The following is a 23,334-nucleotide window of genomic DNA, read 5'->3' on the forward strand; positions in this document are numbered from 1 at the left end:
ACTCTTGCCATGGGGCTACAAGAAAGTTTTAAATTACGCCTGTGGCTTGTGTTATCTTTCTATTGGATGGTGCTGCTCAAAAGTGTCAAAGGAGCTGACTGGCCCCATCCTTCAACTCTTTCCCATTAAGGTTCTCACTGGTGGCTAAACCACCAAGTGACACCAGAAAATTCTATCTCCCTCCTTCTCAGAATCTCTGAAGGAAGCCTCTTCCTTCCTTCCTTTCTTTTTGTTTTAAAGATTTTATTTATTTATTTGGGAGAGAGTGAGGGAGAGAGAGCAAGCAAGAGAGAGCACGAGGCAGTGGAGAGGCAGAGAGACAAGAAGACTCCCTGCTGGGTAGGGAGCCCAAGGATGATGATGATGGTGATGCGGGGCTCAATCCCCAGACCCTGAGATCGTGACCTGAGCCAAAGGCAGACGCCTAACCCACTGAGCCACCCAGGCGCCCCCGGGAGCCACATTCTATCACTGACACTGATGCTATGATTAACTCTGACTTACTAATCCAAATGCCGTCACCACAGATTTGCCATGTCTGCTTTGTGTTGAGAATTGAGATTTCTAAAACGGTGCTGAATGACAGGCCACGCTTGGAGATCAGGTTCCATCTCATGTCATCACTCGCCCTCCTAGAACCTCAGTTCATCATCTAGAACAGAAGGGTAACACTGATGACTGCCTATCTAATAGGGCCATGGTGTGAGATATTTGTAAAAAGTATTTAGAACTGTGCCTGGCACAGAGCAAGCCCTCTCTCAGTGTTAAGATTATTTATCCTCTCTTTTGTCTGGAGGGCTTAAGGTAGAGGGGTCTGAATTATTAAATCTGTTTTTGAGTTTAGGTGAAAAATCTATCCAGGCTATTCCTGCTGATGAGTGATTGAAGCTACAAGAATCACCAAAGATGTAGCATTTTGGGTTCTGGTCTCCCCCATCTGAGGGAACCGACGGAGGAGATAGAGCAGCAGGCGCCATTTGTAGACCCCAATTCCTGCCTGTGGAAATGGGGATAACTTCAACCATCTCCCTCCCAGGTTCCCGGTGAAGATCAGACAAAATAATGTACGTAGATTGATGTGCTTTGACAACTGTCCTGTTCTGGAGCAGAGGCCTCGAATCATTATTCACATTCAAGATGCCCAAATTCACAATTTAAACAGACTGGAACTCAAGGGCCACGCTGTTTCAGAGAAGGTAGGAACCACCCACCGTATGTGCTGATTTACCAGGAAGGTTTTCTGCAGGAGGTGTAACTCGAAATGGCCCTGAAGGAGAGAGGAGAGAGAACCAGAGGCCACTGATCTGCGCAAATGGCTGCCAGTCACGTGTCTGTGTCACGAGGTAAAGTAGGAATCCACTTGGGACGCAAACCTAGTCAAAGGGGTTCCCAGAATCTTTCTGCTGACTGGCATGACAGCAAACACTTATTTGTAACATAAAAGATGAGGTAAAATTCACCCTGAGCCTCGGGTTCCAATGCTCAACCTTGTGGAGTAGTTTCCTGTATGGTAGGTCTATGTGGACTAATTCCACATGAATCCCTGATTTACTGCACTCTTTGTGACCAAATGTTTTGTGTTAACATTTATATCCACAAAAGAGGAACATTTCGGGCTGATCATTGAATACTTAAATGTAATAAGGCTCCTTAAATGTCTGAGAAATTGTAATTCAATCAATAAAGCAAGCGCACAGAAATAAAGAAAAAAAGTTCAGGACAGAGATAAAAAGGCAAAGTCTCCATTAATTCTCCACACACTGTCTCAGCTCTCTCTCCAGAGGTAACTAATTCATTATTACTATTATTGCAGTTAAAAGGAAGACCAGGAAGAGGGGGTGGAGGTGGGGGGGGGGAGGAAGAACATAAAGGCGGGGGAAGGAGATAAAGAGCAAAGATTTATGGAGTGGGAAGAGACCTCAGAGGTAATCTAGTAAGTGATTTGCTTAAATGTCATTCAGCTAGTTAGTGACAGAGCGCAGACTGAAACTGGAAATCTCCTGACCCTCTCTCTCTCCAGGTCCCTTCTGAAACCACCGCATGATCTAGGGAGAGGGATCTGACAGAGCAGTCAGTGGAAAGGGTAAGGCCCCAAATCCCAGCCCTGGTCTTCTTAGATTCCCACCTCCTCCCGCTCTTTGAGATGCAAAGCCCTCTCTCTCACACTTTGAACTGGCCTTCCGTTAATCTTCTCCTACCCCCTTCTATCCCAAACCACCAAAAGGAACTTCTCTGAGCTGTCTAAATCTTTACAAAGAAACTCCCTCGAGTTATCTTTATTTACTAGGGGAACATTGCTTGATCTCTCAGTTATATATTTTTCGACAGAGTTAAAGAATTGCTCGTGTTATCTGGTAACTTCCATACGGTTTTTGGTCGCTAGTAAACAGTGTTGAAATGGGAATTTACCAAGTGGAAAAAAGAGTTGTCTTGTCCGGTATCCCCCAATACAAATATTCGACCCAGTCACTAGACCAACAATGGAAGCGTCAAACACTCTGAAAGTGGGCTCGTAAAACTACAAAGCTGAAGATGTCTCTACCATCACAGAGTTTACAATCTCGTTGGGTGGAGGGACAAAGCTCAATTATCCATAACGGCCTCAGCAAAGATGCGATAATACCTCATCTCATTAGCATGTTAGCATATGCTGTAAAATATGATAATTTTAAACTCAGATGAACGCTTTTTATTCTTTTTCCCTATAAAAGGCTGGGGTGGGGATCCAATTCATGACATTCCTGTACAACAATGGGGACACTGTTTCCACATTGCTCATTCCAAAAGGCATTTCTGAAAGCTAGAGATAGATGCCTTTTAGAAAGTAGACCACATTTTCTGGCACAATACTTAATTTATTCTCCTTTGATGACGTGCCTGGTGGAATGAAGGAAATGGAGAGGGGGGGCGTTCCATAAAAACTGATGAGGCAGAATTATATCACAGATGGTATAACAGTTTATACAATATTAACAGCTCTTTTAATGTCAAGCTAGTACGTATAAAGGCATCAGAGAATGAGCTGTGTTTCTCCTTTTTAGCTCTACAGTTGAAGGAAAATCTGAGAAGCAACTAACATGTCAGGAACCTTTCAGTTTTCAGGTTATGAATTTCAACCTAAAGCGGCATTTGGATGGTCGAATGGTCATTATTGGGGATCCCAGTCTGGAGCAGAGGTGTGTGTTGGGAGGCGTGAGAAATCATGTACCCATTTCCCTGTGCGACAGCCAGGTTCTCTGGAACATTTGAGTAGGAGGCTGGTAGTTGATGTATCTTTTCAGCTGGTAGAATCAGATTGTAGTTGAATCACGAGGATGACTAGATGGTTACATTTTTGCTGGGAAGTGCTACCGTGCTGAGATGGCTGTGCTACTTTCACACATTATCTCATTTTAATCTTGGCAACAACAGCCCCCCTGCCCTGCCCCCCCTCCCCGGATACTCCTTCTGGAAAATAATTCAAGGACTACTTAAGTTTCTTTCAAAATTGACTAAAATAGTGGTTTTCTTTATTTTGGCAGGGTGACAATTAGTGGGGAGGGGGCTCAGTTTCCTCATCTATAAAATGAAGTGATTACGTTAGATGCCCACTAAGGACCTTGTCGACCTCAAATATTGACCCGCACCATACTTCAAGAGATACCCTACCTACTAGGTCATTTCAGACTTTAATGCTGTTACGTACAGTAGTTCATCATAAACTTAGTGGAAGATTTAGGATGTAAGACTTTGACCAGGAGTCAGGCAAAATGAAAGGCAAATTGGGATTTGAGACTCCCGCCCCCCAGAATTGTGCCAATCTGTCTGATACTAGAGTTAACGTCTGAGGCTGCAAATACATGATATATTAAAGCCAACAGAAATCATTTTAGAATTAATTTGCTAAGAGCTTTAGATCTTAACTATTAAGACTTCTGTGTAAACCTGTAACTTTGTTGCTGGAATTTAGTCAAGTATAGGGATTAGGTTAAGAATGGTGGGGTTTGAATTGTAAATGAAATAGTTGAAATTGCTAGAACCCAAGGAGCTGTAGAGCAAAACAAGTAAAAATCAAGTAAATGTATGTCATCCTCCCCCCACTCCACCCAGCAGATTTTAAAGATGTTATAAACTACTATTTAAAGAAGAACCTTTGAAGCTTAATGAAGGGGGGGGATTAGTTGAGTGGGACTAGGGCAAATAAAATTTGGTGTTGCTTTTGTTGGGTGGCTAACCAAACGGATGGGGTCTATTTAATTTCTAGTTTGTTGATTATTCACTAGTCGTTAGATTTTTGAAAATAATTTGGGTTGAGGGATAAATACAAGGCTCTAAGTCCATCTAGTAACTAATAAATGAAGCAACACCCAAATACACTAATACATAACAAGATGTCGGAAGAGTAAGTACATACCTGACAACTGAAAAAACATGATTAAAATATGCGAAGGAAGAAGACAAATTTTATTTCAGATCCAATTAAAGAAATCCTCAAATAGTATCATCAGATCTGCAGGTTGTTGACATTTGCGAGGTGTTACGTCTTACTCTGAAGAAGCTGTTCATCAAGACCTAGAGGCTTCCACGTTTTTGTTTAAAGGATCTTTAAAACAAAATTGCTAATGAAATAAATATGAAAGGATTTACAGATTAGTCAAGTATTACATTCTAAAAATATATTTTAACTCTAGATATTCACCAGGATTATTTGTCTTGCTGTTTCTCCAAAATCAACAAGCAGACTCTATATTTAAAATGGCTTTGTTTATTAGCTTTGATATCCTCCACGGAAACACTGAACTTTGGTCTACTTAATTAATTGGAAAAAAACATAAAAAGCTTTAACATGCTGCTGTACAGTATTTTTTTGTAACGCACACCAACATATCATGTTTGCTTCTTTAACCTTGAGTTCTGAGTTCTGGAATACTTAAAACACGTCCTATAATAATGTTATTTAGTTCAGTGAGTTTATCAATCTGATACCTAAAGTTTCACACATATGCAACCCACCCTTGAATCATAACTTCCACGTTTTCTCTTTGCTTTAATCTCCTCGCACAGCGACGGTCTTGAGTCTTAAAGATGTTTTAATAAGTAGCAGCCATAGAAATGGAATCGCTAACAGCTATAAAGGGGCCGTTTGTCTTAGGGATGTGACTCATTTTTTCAATGTAGGGAGTAAAGTTTCAAGTAAATTCATGAGGGCTTGCCCAAGTGTGGGATGCTATGCCCAGATCACTCTTTTTCTGAAAGAATAAAAATACACACGGAGCCCCAAAGAGGGTGATAAATGATATGATAAGAGAAAACACAACTCTGTCCTGCCATGTTTGATTTTTAAATCAGGAGCCTTCCTGTTGACTTAGACATCCTTTCAAATCTTTCAAAAGTAAGCTAGATTACATTTGTTTTGAGAAAAGAAAATCTCTCTTTCATTTTTAAAGTTGATGCGTATCTGTTGAAAGATTCCCTTTGACGGGGAGTGTCAGCCCTGTTATTTCGGTTCTCCCAAGCTTTCAGAGCAGACCTTTCAGGCATCTGGATAATTCAACACATTTCACTGCGCCTTCCTCCTCAGCGTGAAGAAGGCCAGACACCAGATCTACTTCCTCCAGCAATCACAAGTCAGGGGACAGTTAAAGAGAATCTCTCAGCTTAGCCGAGAAACTCTGGAGCTGAGGATAAACGTTATCTTTGAGGAGAAGGGACCAAAAGAGAGGGAGAAGCTCCGAGAAACACCGCTGTGCCCTCTTTACACACAGGTCTGACGGATCAGTCACAGCAGAGAGGGACTATTACGTTGATGGATTAAATTCAGGTTTTCTTCCCTTTCAGAGGCTATCTGTGACCCGGGGCTTCTACTTCTGCATGGTGACAATGTCAGAGAGCGTGACACTCACTAGTGTAAAATGATGGTATAACTGGGTCGTCTTTCACACCACGATCTGCTCGCTTCGGAAGCAAATGGTGTGGTGACACATTTTGGGGGACGTTGTGTTCCACGCCAGGACCATTTTCACGTAGAAAAGTGTAATGGAGCCAAGATGGACAAATTTAATCAGAAAAGTAATTGAAAAAAGTGATGTGTGTAAAACATTTTTGTTTTATAGCTTTTTCTTTGATTGTAGTATTACAGTCTGCTAGCAATTTTATGGGTTTAATGCCAGAAGTTCCACTTCTAAGGTCACATAAACAGGAAAATCAAAGTGTTTCAAACAGAGTGTAAAAATACCTTTAACACTATTTAATCTTAATAGTGAATCACTTTAATGTCTACTGAGTCTATTCTCAGGGTAGGAGAAATAATTTGAGACAAACTTTTCTACTGATGGGACCTGTAAAAAATAGTTTGTTAGTGAGAGGAAACAGTTTTAGCAAAGACCCACAGAACGGTGTAATTTTAAGGCACTGCCTATTAGCCAATTAGCTCCATGTTGTGTTAGGACCAACACACTTCATCTGAATTCTGTAACATAGGATTTCATTCTATTGTAATTTAATTATTCTTGCCACTCAAAATAAGGTGAACTCATCAATAAACCTGAGAAACATTTGTAAATACTGAAGCACTTATTTTTTAAACAAAATCCAAGTTAGCAAAGACCAGCTTATGCAGGTTAAACTTACTAATGGATGAAATTTTTTTAAAAAAATGTGTATTTTAAACGTATTCACATTTCAGAAAGTCAGTCCTTCTCTTGCTGCCATTTGATCTTTGATCGAATGAGATTGGGATAAATATATTTTTACTTTTTGCAAATTAAACCAAATTGTATTACTCAGGCATGTTCCATTAGTGAAATTTTCTGCTTCTTGCCAAGAGGTACTCCTTTTGAAATTGATATTTAGTTCACATAGACAGTATTTAGTTGAAGATGTATTGTTTATGTTACTTACGTGATTTATGCTGGCACACGCTATTGAAAAGAAATCACATTCAGAAGTTCATTGTTAACTCTAACTTTTCCCCTTCTTTTGCTGACATGTTTTTATCAACAAATTAAGGTTTGGTAAATAAAAAGATTCAAATCTCTTTTTTTAGATTGATTTATCTTAATATTGTTGCCATTCAAAACAAGACGGATTCATTTTTAAGAATAAGAAATGTTGGTAAATGCCAGAATACTTATTTTTTTTATAAGAACAAAGTTAGTGAAGACCACTAGATTCATTATGTGAATCTAATGAAATTATGGTTCCTGATCTAGGATCCAAGAGCAAAACAGCATTTATTTTCTACTTGGAGCCTTCCCCATTTTGTTCAGTGAGTGTTCTCATCTTCTGGCTTTGTTTTAGGCCTCATGAGCAAGCACACTCACACAGGAACAGAGAACCACACAAATGTAGCAGAACACATATTGTAGGAAGACACTGAATTTCTAATCTCAGGCAAAACTAGAGCGTGAGAGGCCTTAACTGCAAATGTAGTCCAAAAAAAATTAAAGTAGTAAATACACATAGAACAAAAGCTCTATTCTAGTTGTGCAAGGAACATAATACTCTTAAATTACTTTCTGGTTTCCATGGGGACCTTTTTGTTCTAAGATACCAATCATTAGGTTTAACAGAGCCACTTAATATTATTTCTAAATCAAGTGAGATGATTTCTCAACTAGGTAAAATGTCAATTACCGGCAGTATTTTTAAAGGTGCTAAAATCCAAACTACTTGGGATCCTTGCTTTATGCGGCACAATTAAATCTAGAGGTCAGTATAGAGGAGCCCCTCCTCCCCTCTCCAGGCAGATAAAAGCTCAAAGTATGTCTTATGGGGGGGGGGGAGATACTTTACAGGATATCCGCTTTTTAAATTCATTATAAACTCAAAATAGTGGCAAGAATTTTAAATTGCAACGAGAATCTGTAGGCTCACAAAAGCTAAGTTCTCCCTCCCTTGGGCCAGTTCTGATACCTTTCTCACACATTCTTATAGAACATCTGGGCTTCTGTGTAAGCATATGTTGTATATGATATATATAGATACACACGCACAAACCCAGGCCAATCTGCTTGGGCGTAAATGATGTGCCTGGGGCTAGGAGTTGTGGCTCCTTTATTTTGCAGAATGCCTAAGTATTGTTTGTCTCACAATACTGGGAGCGGAGCTGGAGCCTGGTGGGAGCCTGGAGCCTTAAGCCCTGGGCTGTGGTCTGGGGGAGGGGACGGGGTTGCGGGGTCACAAGCTCTTAGCTTTTAGCCTCAGCATGACCACAAGTTTTAAAGCATGAAGGGATCACGTGCTTTTCTTTGAGCTGTTAGTTATTCTGACTTGGTGTGTGTGTGTGTGTGTGTGTGTGTGTGTGTGTGTGAAATGCTTTGTTCTTTAGCTTTTTTTGATTGTCTAGGTATTTTGGCTGATGATTACTTTTTTTTTCCCCAAAAGAAAAAAAAAAAAAGACAAAAATAAATTACTTCGTGTGTCAAAGTGTCCTCACTTTTAAAATAACCAGTATCTTGTACTTCATTTCACCTTGCGTTAGGCAGGTACTGAGATGGAATAAATTATTTTCGCCAGTTGGGAACTTGATCCAGACATTCTATATGTTGCAAGCCTTTAAAAAAAGTTAAGAACAAGAAAATATCCTGGTAAAGCAATCTCAAAATACCTTATTCCGGGTATTGTTCTGGCTTTAAAGGGAAGGAGGGGTGGGAGGAGGGGTAGGAGTTGGGGGGGGGGCAGTAGGAAGACTCTGCGACGATGTCTTGTTTAATGAACTGTTGAAAACTTTTGGAAAATTTTAAGCTAGCGAAGTCCCTCAACATGGGATTTCCATTTGAAAGCCTCTACTTAAATATTTCACTTTAGGGGCGCTACTTCTGCTTGTTCCCTTTTAAAAGGGTTGATTTCATGTTTTCCAACTTGTCTCTCAGACCAAGACACACAGGGTCGGAACGCCAAATTAAGACTTTTGATGATAATGAGATTTATTTGGGAACATTTTCCCAAATCAGGGTAATGGGTCTTTTTGTTCTGATGGTGAAGAGGGATGAGGATCTGTTTACTCATTGACCGCGAGCTCTGGCTGCAGCTGCAGGACACAATTAATTATGCTAATAGTTTGTGAGGAGCGGATGTAACTCCCCCACCCCCTTTTTTTTGGGGGGGGGGAGGGGGAGTTTGGCAAAAGGGGAAGGAGACGCCCTGGGGTCGGATCACATGGTATTATCTTCGCGCCACTTTCGCAAAAACCCTTTTTTAACTCCAGGTTTTGCTCGAGCTCAAAGGTACTGTTCTTATCTTGCTTTAATACAATGTTTGTTAAAGTCGGGCTTAAGCTCTCTTCCCTCCCCCTCCTCTTCTTTCCACTGCTAGTGGTTACCATGAAAGGTTGAAAGTTGCATTGCAGTCGGTGCCATCACACAGGAGGGGGCTGGTTGGGTGGTAAACTTAGTTTCCAGAAAGCATCAGACGCCCCAGGGTGAGCTGCAAGGTCTGTAATCCGCTCGCCTGAGCTACCCTGCACACCAGGTCGAGAGTCATATGGCGCCCTTGTCCTCTTCTGGGCTTTGGGCTGCCACAGGCTCCCCTGGTAAGAGTCGTGGGGAGGGAGGGGTCCGCCTTCACTTGGCACCCCCTCTCCCTCCTTACCCCGCGCTGGCCTTCCAGTGCTTTCCTCCTCGGACCCCGCAGGCTCCCTGCCCTCTCCGATTTGTAACTCGTCTCCCGCACTACCCTCCCACCCCCGGCCCCCAAACTCCCTTCTGCTCCCGTGTCTGCCTGGGACGTGGAGGAGGTATAGTCTGACTATCGCATTTTGCCCAGTATTCAAAGTCTGGTAGGCACCATTCCATGTTTATTGTGCTTCTGAAACTGAGACATCGTCTTACTTTCCACACAGTGCACTTGGGCTTTGGCCTTTAAGCAGTCCGCCCTCAATTGGTTCTCATTAGCCGCGGAATGAGAAGAGAAAGCAAGATAATTGCACCGTATCTGCCTTGCATTTGTGCGCGTACTCGGTGGCAGCTACCGTTAGCGATGCCTGCCAAGAAACCCTGATTTAGTGGCTGGCGGCGGGCGGGGGGGTGTCGGTGCGCCTGGCAGAGGCGAGATCCTCCGAACAGTAGCACAAGGTGCGGGAGGATAAAACTTTCACGTGTGCACAGGGTGGAAATGCTGTGTATGTTTCTTTCCTCCTCGGGCCTTCAGAACACTTTCAGTCTAGCGGCGAGGCGGCGCGCATGCGCGCGCCGGGTGGGGGACACCCCGGTCCCACGGCTCCGTGGGCCTCGTCGTCTGTCTCCGGTGGGGGGATGGGGCGAGCGCCGCCGGAGCGGACGGGGTGGCGGCGAGCGCGCCACCCTGGGCTCGGCGCCAGCGGCACCGGCTCCGGCCCGGCCCGCGGCCCAGGCGCGCCTTTAATTAAAGCCTGCAGCTCGGGGCAAAAGAGGGGAAAACGCAGGCTGCGCCCGGCCCGTGGGTAACGGCGACTCGGTGGGGTTTGCACTGTGGCGGGGTGGGGGTTCCGTTTCCTAATTCCTGTGCAGCCGGGTGGGCGGGGGCGGGCTTTTTTCCCTGGGCTATTAAAGGCGGAGGGGCGGGCTTTTCCCAGGGATATAGCTTCGGACAGAGGGCCGAGGGGACGGAGCGCTCCTCAAGTGGTGGCCGCTGGGCCAGTGGCCCGCGCCGTCGGGACGCGGAGGCGCTCGGGGGAGACGTGCGCCCGCGGCCCGGAGGAGTCGCCAGGACGCGTCCCCCAGCCCCCGCTTCTCTTCCTCCTCGGGCTCGGCGGCAGGCAGCGCTCGCCCCGGCCCCCGGAGCGCTCGAGGGGCGTGTGGCGCGGGCGCCGGGAGCGGGCTGGGCGGCGCGGGGTCGCCGCGAGTGCCACCTGCGAGGGCCGGGCGCGGGCAGCACCGGGGACCTTCGTGGGGGCCGCCGGGAGCGGGGAGGGTTGACTGCCGGGTGGGAGGGGACCGGGGTGGAGGGGACGGGGCGGGCGGGACTTGAGAGCCACCGAGTGGCAAGAGTGCACTTGATGGGGGGGAGGGGGGGCCCTCTTTCTCCTCCGCCGCGGACATCTAGGCTGCGCGGGGACTTGGGGGGGCGCGGGCCGAGGGGGTGCACGTGGAGGGGCGAAAAGGACTCCCCTCCCCCTTGGCTTCTCTCCCACCAACCGGGGAATGGAGGGGGAGGGAGGCGTGGGCTTGGCGCGTTTTTGGTGCTTTGAATGGAGAACTCCGTTTCCCATGATGCTTTGTTTCTTTCTCTTTAATCTCGGCCGCGGCGGCTGCGGCTGCAGCACGAGGACGGGAGCGCGTGGTGTGAGCAGCTGGAGCACACCCTGGGCGCGGGCGCTCCGGGCCCTCAGCCCGGCGCTAGGTGAGCGTGTGCGACACGCGGGACGGGGCCCGGCGTTCCGCAGAGGCTCGTGTGGAGGGCGTTGGAGGCTTTGCCTTCTCTTTACCACTCGAAGAACTTGCGGTGGCTGCCAGGCGTGCGCGATGTGCACCAGATGACCGGTTAGTTCAAGCAAGGTAGTTAAGTGTGCCCGGGGCGCTCTCGGACCCACGTGGGGAGCAGTTTTGCCAAGTGCACTCGGCAGACACTATATGCATTAGGAGTCCACTGGGGAGTATTTTTTTTTAACGCAGAAAAAAATAACTTTGTGGGAGTAGAAACTCCATTTAAGAGGAAAAAGCTCATTCCTCTTTATTTTTTCTCCGTTAACTTGAATCTTTTCTCCCATATAGAAAGCTGAGTTTAGATTTAAGTGTAATTATAATGAATCAGTGGCGTTTTCATTTAAAGACCAGATCAGTGGCATATGGGGTACCATGACAGTAGCCGGACATGTAAAAATTCTCATTTAGGCAAACCTACTGCAGATTTTGGTCTCTGAATTTTGCCGTTTGGGACAAAACTTAACCCGTGGTGGAAAAGGTAGGGGAAGCTTGTGAGCCCTTTGCAAATAGGAGCTCACTTCCTCGCTGCATGTTCTTGGGTAAAATAAGCACTTGGAAATGGGAGAAGGTTTTCTTATGGACGATAATGACATGAAGGGAAGAAGAGCTAATCTGCCTTCTTTGGATTTAATGGAGAAAATGGGTCCATAAATGTTTAAACAGAACAAGAGCCCTTTGAAATAGATCAAAATGTGACATCTCTGGGCCATCTGTGCATTATGTGAAGGGCACGGAAGGCTAGGTTTCTTAAACCAGCTCTAACATTTCTCTCATTTTCTATTAATGGGTTGGGGGCAGGGACTGTGCATTTAATCCCCCAGTCATATTTTGCCCAGAGGCTCTACCTCAAGAAGTGAATACACCCCAATTTTCACACACAACCTGTTCTGGGTGCACCTCTTCTAAAATAAGCGTGTATATCACAGGCCTGCAGATGTACTGGGATGCAGGTCTCAAGTTTTCTTAGATGGAGAGGGGAGGTCCCCAATCTGCTTATCCTTAAGAAGTGGACTTTCGAAACTGCCAGTGTTTATTGTGTTTCAGCTCTGTTGAACATAACTCAGATTCTTAATATTTCTCAGGATTTGGCTGAAACTCCAAAAAAAAAAAAACCTAGCTCGGACTCTAAGCCAAAGGAAAGCTTGTTTTGGGAATATTAAGTAGTCCTTTCCCTGGCTGGTGACTAATCTGTTGTCATTTGTTTTGTTTTGTTTTGTTTTCAACCAGGTGAGTCTTCGTAGATCTGGGGAGTCTGGAACAGAAGACCTCTGCTCCGGAAGACCCTTTTGCTCCATGAATAGGCCTTGGCCATGTAAAAGTGCTTACAGTGCAGGTAGCTTTTTGAGATCTACTGCAATGCAAGCACTTCTTACATTACCATGGTGATTTAATCAATGGCTCCTGAGAACCGGCCTTTGCGCACAGTGAAGCCGTGGAGGCTGTCCAGCCCGGTCCTCCTAATGTGTGTCTTGTGTTAAGGTGCATCTAGTGCAGTCAGTGAAGCAGCTTGGACTCTACTGCCCTAAATGCCCCTTCTGGCACAGGCTGCCTAATGCTCAGCGTTACGACGTGGGGCCCCGAGTAATACCTTTGAATAGGGCCAAGCTTCAGAGAGGTTCCTCATGCGGTTTCACTGTTCGCTGGCAGGGATGAGGGGCGGTGTCCGCTTGCATCCCAAGGAGAAGATCGGGTCCTCGCAGTACCAAAGTGCTCATAGTGCAGGTAGTTTCGGCTTTACTCTACTGTAGTGTGGGCACTTCCAGTACTCTTGGACAACGAGGCTCTCGGAGATGGAGAGGGTATGGAGAGACGTTGCCACTTACGGTTAGTTTTGCAGGTTTGCATTTCAGCGTCTATATGTATACGGCTGTGCAAATCCATGCAAAACTGATTGTGATGCTGTGCGCTGTCTCCGGCTTTGTGACTCCACACATGCGCCTCCGGTGTTCAGGCCCATTCATCCGCGGGTGGGGATTTGTGGCATTACTTGTGTTCTGTATAAAGTATTGCACTTGTCCCGGCCTGTGGAAGAAAGGAGGGTGTTCTCTTCTTATTCCCACTTGAAATTGTAAACGTTGTAAGTTCCGCCATTTGGTAATTGCAAAATGACCTGTTTTGCTGTTGTCGGGTGGATCACGATGCAATTTTGATTAGCGTAATAGGAGAAAAATTGCACGGTATCCATCTGTAAACCGCAGGACCTTTGTTGACGACGGTCTGTTAGTACTCCAGAAAGATGGTAAACTCCTTTCTCTAGTTACTGCTATTAACCAGTGTTTTGGAATGTATGTAAATGTAAAAAAACAACATTAAGATTTTTAAATAAAATATTTGAAATTATGTGGTGTGTGTTTCAGCAGTCTGGTGAATGATCAGATTTTTCTTGAATATCACTGGGCCTTCCTTGAGTTTGCAAAATAAATGAAATTTTAAAAGCTGACAAATGGGGTTCTTTTTTTTTTTTAAGTTAAACAATGCTAGAGGATTAAAAAAATAAATCTGTGGTGGTGGTGGTCCTAAAGGAAAAGTTCGGCATAGCATCTTTTCAACTTCTATCTACAGAAAGCGCCAAGACACCTCATTTGGGGAATTTGACGATGCTAACAAATTTTGGACAACATGTGCTCCTTTTAAGTACATGTGCTTATCCATATGAAGGGATACGAAGTTATAAACCAGTGGGGAGCCTGCCCTTCAGGAACTGGGCAGGCTTGAGACCTAGCATGAGAGAAGTATGAACTTGTCAATCATGGTTTGGGACATTTTGGGTGGAATGGCCACTGGACAGCCACTGCACGGAGAGATGCTGCCTTTGCTTTGGAGGCTAGTAATGTGCTGGAAATGGGTTTGGGGCCCAGGGGCTCTGCAGGGTGACTGACCTTGAGCAGAAATTACTCAGGCCCTGCTAGTTCACTGTCAGACCTTGAAAGGTAGGAAAAGTAACTATTGACTAATAACACAAAAGTGTCGAGTAGTCCACTGGTTGTCACCCAGATAAGGCCATTTACTCCAGCACTTTGTTAAAACAGATGGCCAGCCCTTCAGAGGTTGCTTCAGTAGGTCTGGGGGGAGGCCTGAGAGTTTGCATTTCTAACCTAGGGGAGGCTGCTGCTGCCCAGCAGTGGACCACACTTGGAGAACCCCTGCTTCGAAAATCTGAAGACCTCAGCTCCTAGGACAACTGCAGTTAGCAAAGGAAGTTAGCCTAGTTTTAATTTCACGTTTAATCTTTGGTTCTCGGCAGGAAGGGACTGGCCAAGTAAGGAGGCTCGATGTGCGTGTCGTTCTTACTTCCTGCTGCCGTGGGACTTGGGGAATTTTCAAACCCTTTGAATTCTCCCTTACACTGTGGGTGAATTGCACTTTACCCTTGAACTAGTCACCCAGGTCTACCATTTCCTCGTGAGAAGGTTGGTCCACCTCAAGGACAGGCAGGCGGGTTAAGTCTGCGCTCTGGAGGTTGTAGTGGTTGGGGGAATGGATTTTAATTCTTGGTGATGAAGTGAAATCTTAATGAAAAGAGACTTTTGGTAGTAAAGTCTGTCTTCCAGTATTAAGTATGTGTGTGTGATTTTTTTAAAGTGACTAATGCTTGAGGCAATTATACGAGCGTAAAGAACTCTACAGATATTTCCTGTGCTGTCTAATGCTCGCTACTTTGTTGGTGCCTAATCATAGTGAAGTTTGATGTGGCAGCAAAGCAAAGGTCTCCCTCCCCTCTAATAAAGTAGCTCAGTAAAAGAGGGGATTAAAGCTTATTTGTTATAATCCTTAAAACCACCAAACCTCCGCTTTCATAATACAAGTTTATTGTCTCTAGTGGTTCACTGGTGCTTTACCAAAGGTGGCTGGTATACAGTTACTGCAGTTTCCACTTTTAATGGGCATGTGTGGAGGGGCCGTGTTCCTTAGGGGTAGGCCACGCTCCCTGTTGGAGTCCCCATTCCTTCGACTACCATCAGGGCTGAGCTGGATGATTCTAGGGCCTCCTCTGGCTTCAGAAATTCCGATGGGTCCTTGTCCAAGTACATGCCTCAAATAATTCGAAAAGTACTTTGCCACCTAATTCATTTGTTTAGAAATTTGGGGGCAAGGGGTATTTGAAAGCATTAGTTACGGACAAAATTCGTAATCTATACATAGAGCTTACTCATTTCTTTCTTTTTTTTTTAAGATTTTATTTATTTACTTGACACAGACATAGTGAGAGAGGGAACAGAAGCGAGGTGGGGGAGAGGAAGAAACAGGTTTCCCACTGAGTGGGGAGCCTGATGCGGGGCTCGATCCCAGGACCCCGGGATCACCACCTGAGCCAAAGGCAGACATTCAACAACTGTGCCACCCAGGGGCCCTGAGCTTACTCATTTCTAAAGAATTGCAGTAAGTTCAATGGAAGCGCTACCAGGTATATGTTTTGTCTTTGCCTCAGAGGGAAGTGTAATAGCTTAACGGTTTCTCAAGGTTGTCCATGTGGGCGTTAATTTTCCCTAGACAGAGGAGTTGATGTGGCCTAGGCTTAATTAGCCCAAACATATGTTGACTTGGAAGTTGCTTCTTTGGCAATCCTCACTTATTTTAGCTATGGAACTGGGGGACAGAAAGCAAAAAGGATAAAGCTGGAATTTTAGCCGGAGGAAATAGTCCAGCTTTCTTGCTTAGTAACAGGACACTGAAGGCCAGGAAGAAGTGACTGCTTGAGGTTTTGGGAACTGACCAGGGACCAGCACGCGGAGTGCCACATTAGAAGTCTGGAAGCAGGGAGCAGGCCATGGGACTCTAGTTGGGACCAGGTGTGTGGCTGGGTCAGCAGGTGCTTCCCAGGGGCCGTGTCAGGGGAAAGGGGCCGGAGGGGAGTCTAGGTTGGCAAGAAGGTCAATCAAGGGTCTACAGCAGCGTCTTTATTAGGTGGAAAGCTTATGCAGAAAACAAAGGAAAGAAGAAGTCAGATCAAGGCTCCTCTGAAGACCAGAACTTGGTTCAGAATGTGTGCTGCGGGGGCGCCTGGGTGGCTCAGTTGGTTGGACGACTGCCTTCGGCTCAGGTCATGATCCTGGAGTCCCAGGATCGAGTCCCACATCGGGCTCCCAGCTCCATGGGAAGTCTGCTTCTCCCTCTGACCTTCTCCTCACTCATGTTCTCTCTCACTGTCTCTCTTTCAAATAAATAAATAAAATCTTTAAAAAAAAAAAAAAAGAATGTGTGCTGCGCAGGAGGGGATAGGTAGATTAGGACCAGGTCTTGGAGCCCCGTTCTGAATAGAAAGGGAAGTCACTCAAGAGTTCTGGGGTGCCTGGGTGGCTCAATCATTAAGCGTCTGCCTTCAGCTCAGGTCATGATCCCAGGTCCTGAGATAGAGCCCTGCTTCGGGCTCCCCGCTCAGTGGGAGGCCTGCTTCTCCCTCTCCCACTCCCCCTGCTTGTGTTCCTTCTCTTGATGTCTCTCTCTCTCTCTCTCTCTGTTAAATAAATAAATAAAATCTTAAAAAAAAAAGTGTTCTAAGCAGAGGGGTGCCTGGGTGGCTCAGTGAGTTAAGCCTCTGCCTTCAGTTCAGGTCATGAACTCAGGGTCTTTGGATGGAGCCCCACATAGGGCTCTCTGCTCAGCAGGGAGCCTGCTCCCCTCCCCACCCCCACCTGCCTCTCTGCCTACTTGTAATCTCTCTCTGTCAAATAAATAAATAAAATCTTTTTTTTTTTTAAACAGAGAGTTCTAAGCAGAGAAGGGACCTAAGCTAAATGTGTCCATTCAGTAAGGTCACTCTGACAGCAATGTGGAGGCGGGCTCCTTGAGCACTGGGCTAGGAGGCTAGAGGCTAGTTCACAGATGGGACATGAGGATTTGAGTCTGGACAGCAGTTACAGGATACACGGAGAGGCGGCTTTCTCTTCCAAGTACATGGACAGAGAGAAATCACAAGTAGATGGAGAGGCAGGCAGAGAGAGAGAGAGGGAAGCAGGCTCCCTGCTGAGCAGAGAGCCTGATGCGGGACTCGATTCTAGGACCCTGAGATCATGACCCGAGCCGAAGGCAGCGGCTTAACCCACTGAGCCACCCAGGCACCCCCAACCGAATTCTTGAAGGGAGGGTTTCCAAACTTCACGATGACTCTAAAGTTCACTTGTAAAATGAACAGGGCAGATCAATCAAGAAGATAGGGGGGAAAAGGAATCATGAGGTGGAAAGCAGCATTTTAGCATTTTAGAGGCGGGCCGGGTGCAAAAACAGACGCACGATGTTGAGGTTTCTATTCTGATCCGCTAATCGAAGTCTATCCAAGTACTTAGGTGATCACTAGGGTATCGCTTCAGACTGGTAAAGAAGAGAAATTCACCAATAAAAGCTGCTGGGACAATTGGTTAGCCATTTTGAAAAAACCTATTGCAAAACAACAGCTAGGGGCACCTGGGTGGCTCAGTGGGTTAAAGCCTCTGCCTTCAGCTCAGGTCATGAACCCAGGGTCCTAGGATCAAGCCCTGCATCAGGCACACTGCTCAGCGGGGAGCCTGCTTCCTCTTCTCTCTCTGCCTGCCTCTCTGCCTACTTGTGATCTCTCTGTCAAATAAATAAATAAAATCTTTAAAAAAATAAGTAAGTAAATCTTAAAAGGCAAAAAAGAAAAAAAAATCTTAAAACACAAAGACCAACTCAAAGGTCATGGTGGTTAACATAGTATATAGGAATAGTAAACCTCCTTCCTCCCTTTATCCCTCCTGCTCTGCCTCCCTTCCTTCCTCCCTCCTTCCAGGAATGTTTCTTGAGCATCTACTGTGTGCCAGGCAATCTCTTAGTGCTCGGGAATCCAGTATGAACAAAACAAAGTCCCTGCTCTCACCAGTTCTTACACTCTAGTGAAGGGAAACAAATAAAATAAATATTTAGTATGTCAGATGGGAAAGGCAATGCAGCAAATAAAGCAAGTGTATTGGTTTTCTAGGGCTTCCATGACAAACAGGGTAGCTTGAAACAATAGAAATTTATCCTGGGAAGCTAGAGGTCCAAAATCAAGGTGTTGGCAGGCCCTCTGAAGGCCCCCGGACATGATCCTTCTCTTGCCTCTTCGGGGCTGCTGGTGGTTGCCAGAGGTCCTTGGCATTCTTTGGTTTGTGTACGCATCACTCCCAATTTCCACCTCTGTCATTACAAGATACTCTTCCTGTGTCTCCATGTAGGAGGCTCTCTGTCTCTCCTAAGGACACCAGTCATTGGATTGAGGGCTTACTCAAGCCCAGTACGATCTCATCTCAACTGTATTACATCTGTAAAGATCCATTTCCAGATAAAGTCTCATTCACAGGTATGGGATTGAGAGCTTGAACGTACCTTTTGAAGGGACACAATTCAACCCAGGAGAGCAAGATAGGGAAATAATAATCCTGCGGTTGGCTGTCAGGTCAAAATACAACGATCAGGGGAGTTCTCACTGGTGAGGTGACAATTGAGTAGAAAGGAGGCAGTGATGAGGCAATGAGCCACGTGGACATCAAACAAAGAGCTCAGTAACTCTTCTCAGTCTACAAAGAACTGCTTGCATCATCATAATAGCTAAGGTTCACTGAGCACCTTCTCTGTTTCCGACACCTGCCACAATAAATGGTTTACGTGTGTTATCTCATAATTTTCACAATCCTGTAAGATAGTAATATCCTAGCAAATGAATCTATTTATTTCTATTTAGAATCTATTTCTTCTATTCTATTTAGAATCTATTTATTTCTATTATTATTTCCAGTTTTGAGACGGAGAAACTGCAGCTCAGAAAGGTCAAGTAATTTGTCCAAGTTTGCAAATCTAGTAGGCCAAGAATCAAGTCCATATCTTTGTGTCTCCAGAGTTTAAGCCAATAGAATAATGGACATAGAAGAAGGAAATTCCCGAGTGATAATTTTTAAAAAGTTCATCCTTGGGACACCTGAGTGGCTGAGTAGGTTAAGCACCTGCTTTTGGCTCTGGTCATGATCCCAGGACTCGAGCCCCTTGTCAGGCTCCTTGTTCAGCTTCTCCCTCTGTCTGCTGCTCCCCCCGCTTGTGTGCGTGCACACTCTCTCTCTCTCTCTCTGACAAATAAATAAAATTTTAAAAACGTTTATCCTCAATAATAATCAACGCAAATTAAAACAACAGTAAGCTTTGTTTTTCACATATCAACTCCACTATAGTTAAAAAGATTGGAGATAGGAGTACATATTATGCAACTCCACATCTATGAAGTTCTAGAATAGATTAAATTAATCTCTGGCAGAGAAAAGTCAGAACCGTGGGTGCCTCTTGGGAGCGTGGGGATGTCCCGGCTCTGATGGGGCCTGGGAGATCTTTCTGGGGTGATGGAAGCATTCTGTGTTTCTGGACAGAGCTCTGGATTTCTTAGGATGTATGCAGTGATCAAAAAGTCACTGAAGGGTACATGAAAGAGTCAAGCCTTTCACTAGATGGTCATTTTATTTAGTTAATTAATTATTTGACAGAAATCACAAGCAGGTAGAGAGGCAGGCAGAGAGAGGTGGGGGGAAGCAGGCTCCCCGCTGAGCAGAGAGTCCCATGTGGGGCTCGATCCCAGGACCCTGTGATCATGACCTGAGCTGAAGGCAGAGGCTTTAACCCACTGAGCCACCCAGGCGCCCCCATGGTCATTTTACCTAAAAAGCAAACAAAATATTGAATTCAGGTTAATGATACCCATGCAAAAGCATTTAGGGATGGATCCTTATTTTGAAACTTATTTTGAAATGCACACAAAATTAAGATGGGCTGATGGGCAGGTGGATATATGCTTAAATCAGTAGAGCAGGCTGTTAACAATGGTGGAACCTGAGTGATGAGGATGCACATGTTCATGGGACAATCCTTTTCGTCTTCTTTATGTTTGGGAATTTTCCGTAATGCAATGTTGGGAGAAGAGCATAATTGGAAGAAGGAAGAATCTAGGTCATTGTAATCGTGCCTAGTACTTACCGAGAGCTTTACATGCAATGAATGTATCTTTTCACACACGCAGTCACCTACGAGATAAAACATTCTATTATCTCTCTCTCCCAGATGAAGAAACTGAGGCTGGTAAAGGTTAAGTAGCCTGCCCAACGTGACACAGTGTCCAAGGAGCTTGTGTCCAGGCTGTACATGGAATTAGACAGGAAGTGGGATTATCTTGCTGGTAGCTCATCTAAGTAGGATGTAGTAGCACTTGGAGGAACCTAACTCCTAAGCCCACATGCTGGATCCCTACTCCTCACAGTCTTTCTGGAATGGCTCCCACTTTTCTGGCGAGCCCAGCTGAGATACAGAGGAGCCTAGAATAGGTGGTGACGGTAGGTAGGGGGCTATGGGAAGTGACGCAGTATGGCGGAGGTGATGGCGAGAGATGGGAGCTCGCTTTGGTACATGCAGGCTCAAGAGAACTTTGGGACATCCCGGCAGAGATGGGGACAGCAGGCACTAGAGCTGAGGACATAGTTCTTCTTCTGGATGGCTCTTGAGGCAATGGCAGTGAGAAGACCAGAGAGTGTCCAGGACAGAAGCTCGTTTCAAGAGCAGATGAAGGAAGAGTATTCAGCCCAGTTGAGGGTAAAAGAAATAGCTCAAGAGACTGGTGTCATAGAGCTCAACATTTGTTGAGTATCTCCGTTTCCTGGCATGGTCACTTAAGAATATTTGCTCTTGTGTTGGTAGGTGCCTGAGTCGTTCTGCACCAAAACACCTTTATGTAGCCCATCTTCTACAGGAAAAAATGAGAAAATCTCTTCATGAGTTATAGTCACCATATCTAATGGAGAATTTTTTTGTTGTTGTTGTTCAAGATTTCGCTTTTAGATAATCTCTCCACCCAACCTGGGGCTTGTGCTTAAAACCCTAAGATCGAGAGTCGCATGTTGTATTACCAACGAGCCCACAGTGAATACTTTAAACAAGGCAAAGGAAAAGCAACTGGGCTTTGGGAACCATGAAAGTGTTTCTGTTCATGGTGAAGAGGGGACTTGTCTCTATTACTCCAGTAATTCCTCTCATTCTCCAAGAATTTTTCAGCCCTAGATTACTTCAACTACATGCTGGAGACTTTCTACTGTTTTAGGAGAACCAAGTTGCCAACTTGCATCTGTTTTATAGTGACTCCTGTTCTTTTGTTGCTTGGAGTGATTTATGTAGCATCGTGCTTAAACACTGGATTATATATGTTGGAGGTCTGGGATGGTTTCTCGACTGACTTGTCAGAAGCAATTATAATTACTATCTATAATATTGGTTTTTAAAGGATATCAAATTTGATTTTAGTACAGTCATTTGACAAAGGCTTAAGCATCTCTAATTTGTTTAAATTGCTTTGGCCACCAAACCCGGGATATTATTAGATCTATTTCTAGGAGCTGCTCAAAAGCATTGACTGGGGAATGGGTTGTTCCAGCCATTGCTTCTAATTTATTTCGAGCACACCCCATGGTTTTCTGTATTGAAAACTTTGAAAACAACCATAGTTTAGCTTAACACCCAAGTATGTTATTTTAATTTTGACAGAGCTCTTAAATTTCAGGATTAGGACTGGCTGTATTGAATACAACTGGAAATGAGTGTACCTCTTCAGGGGTAAAAAAACGTATCTTCGCTAACTTTTTTTAAAGACAAAAAAATTCAGAGGCGCCTGGATGGCTCAGTCAGTTAAGCCTCTGCCTTCAGCTCAGGTCATGATCTCAGGGTCCTGGGATCGAGTTCCACCTCGGGCTCTCTGCTCAGTGGGGAGTCTGCTTCTCCCTCTCCCTCTGCCTGTATAGAGCTCTCTACTCCATGGGGAACCTTCTTCTCCCTTTGCTGCTTCCCCCATTTGCTCTATGCGGGGATCGATCCCAGGACCCGGGGATCATGACCTGAGCTGAAGGCAGAGGCTTTAGCCCACTGAGCCACCCAGGCTCCCCTAAGCCAATTTACTTTTTTACTAGATTTGTGACCTTGGCCAAACTGCAGGAAGTTTAAAAAATGACAGTAGGCAACTGCCCAGAGCCTCAGTGGGCATAATTCCCACCTGCCTGGATCCTTGTGATGGTCCAATGAGATGATTCGGGTGGAACTTCCAGTGCGTAGTCAGCACTCCAGAAATGCACATTCCTTTCCCCTTCTAGCTCTAGCAGTGTTCTCCTGAAAATGACTCCAGGTCACACAATCTGCTTTGGCAGTTATTTAGCTACTTAATCAGTTTAACAAGCCAGGAATTTAGTGGGCAAATCAAGTCCCCTCCGCCAAATTAGCAAAAATTATACGTACACTTCAGGATTGAACCAAGACGCCTTCAATTTAGAGCCTCTTCATTATGAAATCTGGACGAGCCTTCCTCTAAAATCATCAGCTGCCAAGCAGCACATTAATGTCCTCTGACCCTGCCAGTTGGCTCCAGCGAGATTTCCTTATCACTAATTTAACCTTCAGCAGTAAGTTATGGAAGGCAACCACCGCTGGACCCTCATACTGCCCAAGGGCGTGGCACCTTGATTTCTCCTTAGAGTGGAGCAGGGAAACAAACCTGCGGTAGGGAAAGGGTGCTGTGATTCTCTCCGCTCACAGGCAAGGGACCCGCAGAGTTTAATTTTCACACCCAAGGTCACATGGCAAAGTTGGTAGCAAGCTAAGACCAGAATTCAGGGCTGTGGATTCTTTTGCCACTGTTTTCTTGCTTTGACCAGTGGTTGCCCAGGGTGATGATTTAAAAATCAATTCAGCAGAACTAAAACCCCTACTGACTAGTTATCTCATCACACACACACACACACACACACACACACACACACGGAAGGAATGATGCTGATTTTGTCAAGAATAATGTGATGAATTGTGGTTGACATTCACTGTTCTAAAAGATCCCCACTAAGAGTTAAGACAGAGGTTATCCTATGGTAGGCCGGCTCTCAGATCACTCAGTAGAAGCTCATCTGACCACACTTTATTTATTTTTTAAAAATATTTTATTTATTCATTT

The sequence above is a fragment of the Mustela nivalis genome (genome assembly GCF_964662115.1).
Source record: "Mustela nivalis genome assembly, chromosome: X".
Taxonomy (NCBI): Eukaryota; Metazoa; Chordata; class Mammalia; order Carnivora; family Mustelidae; genus Mustela; species Mustela nivalis.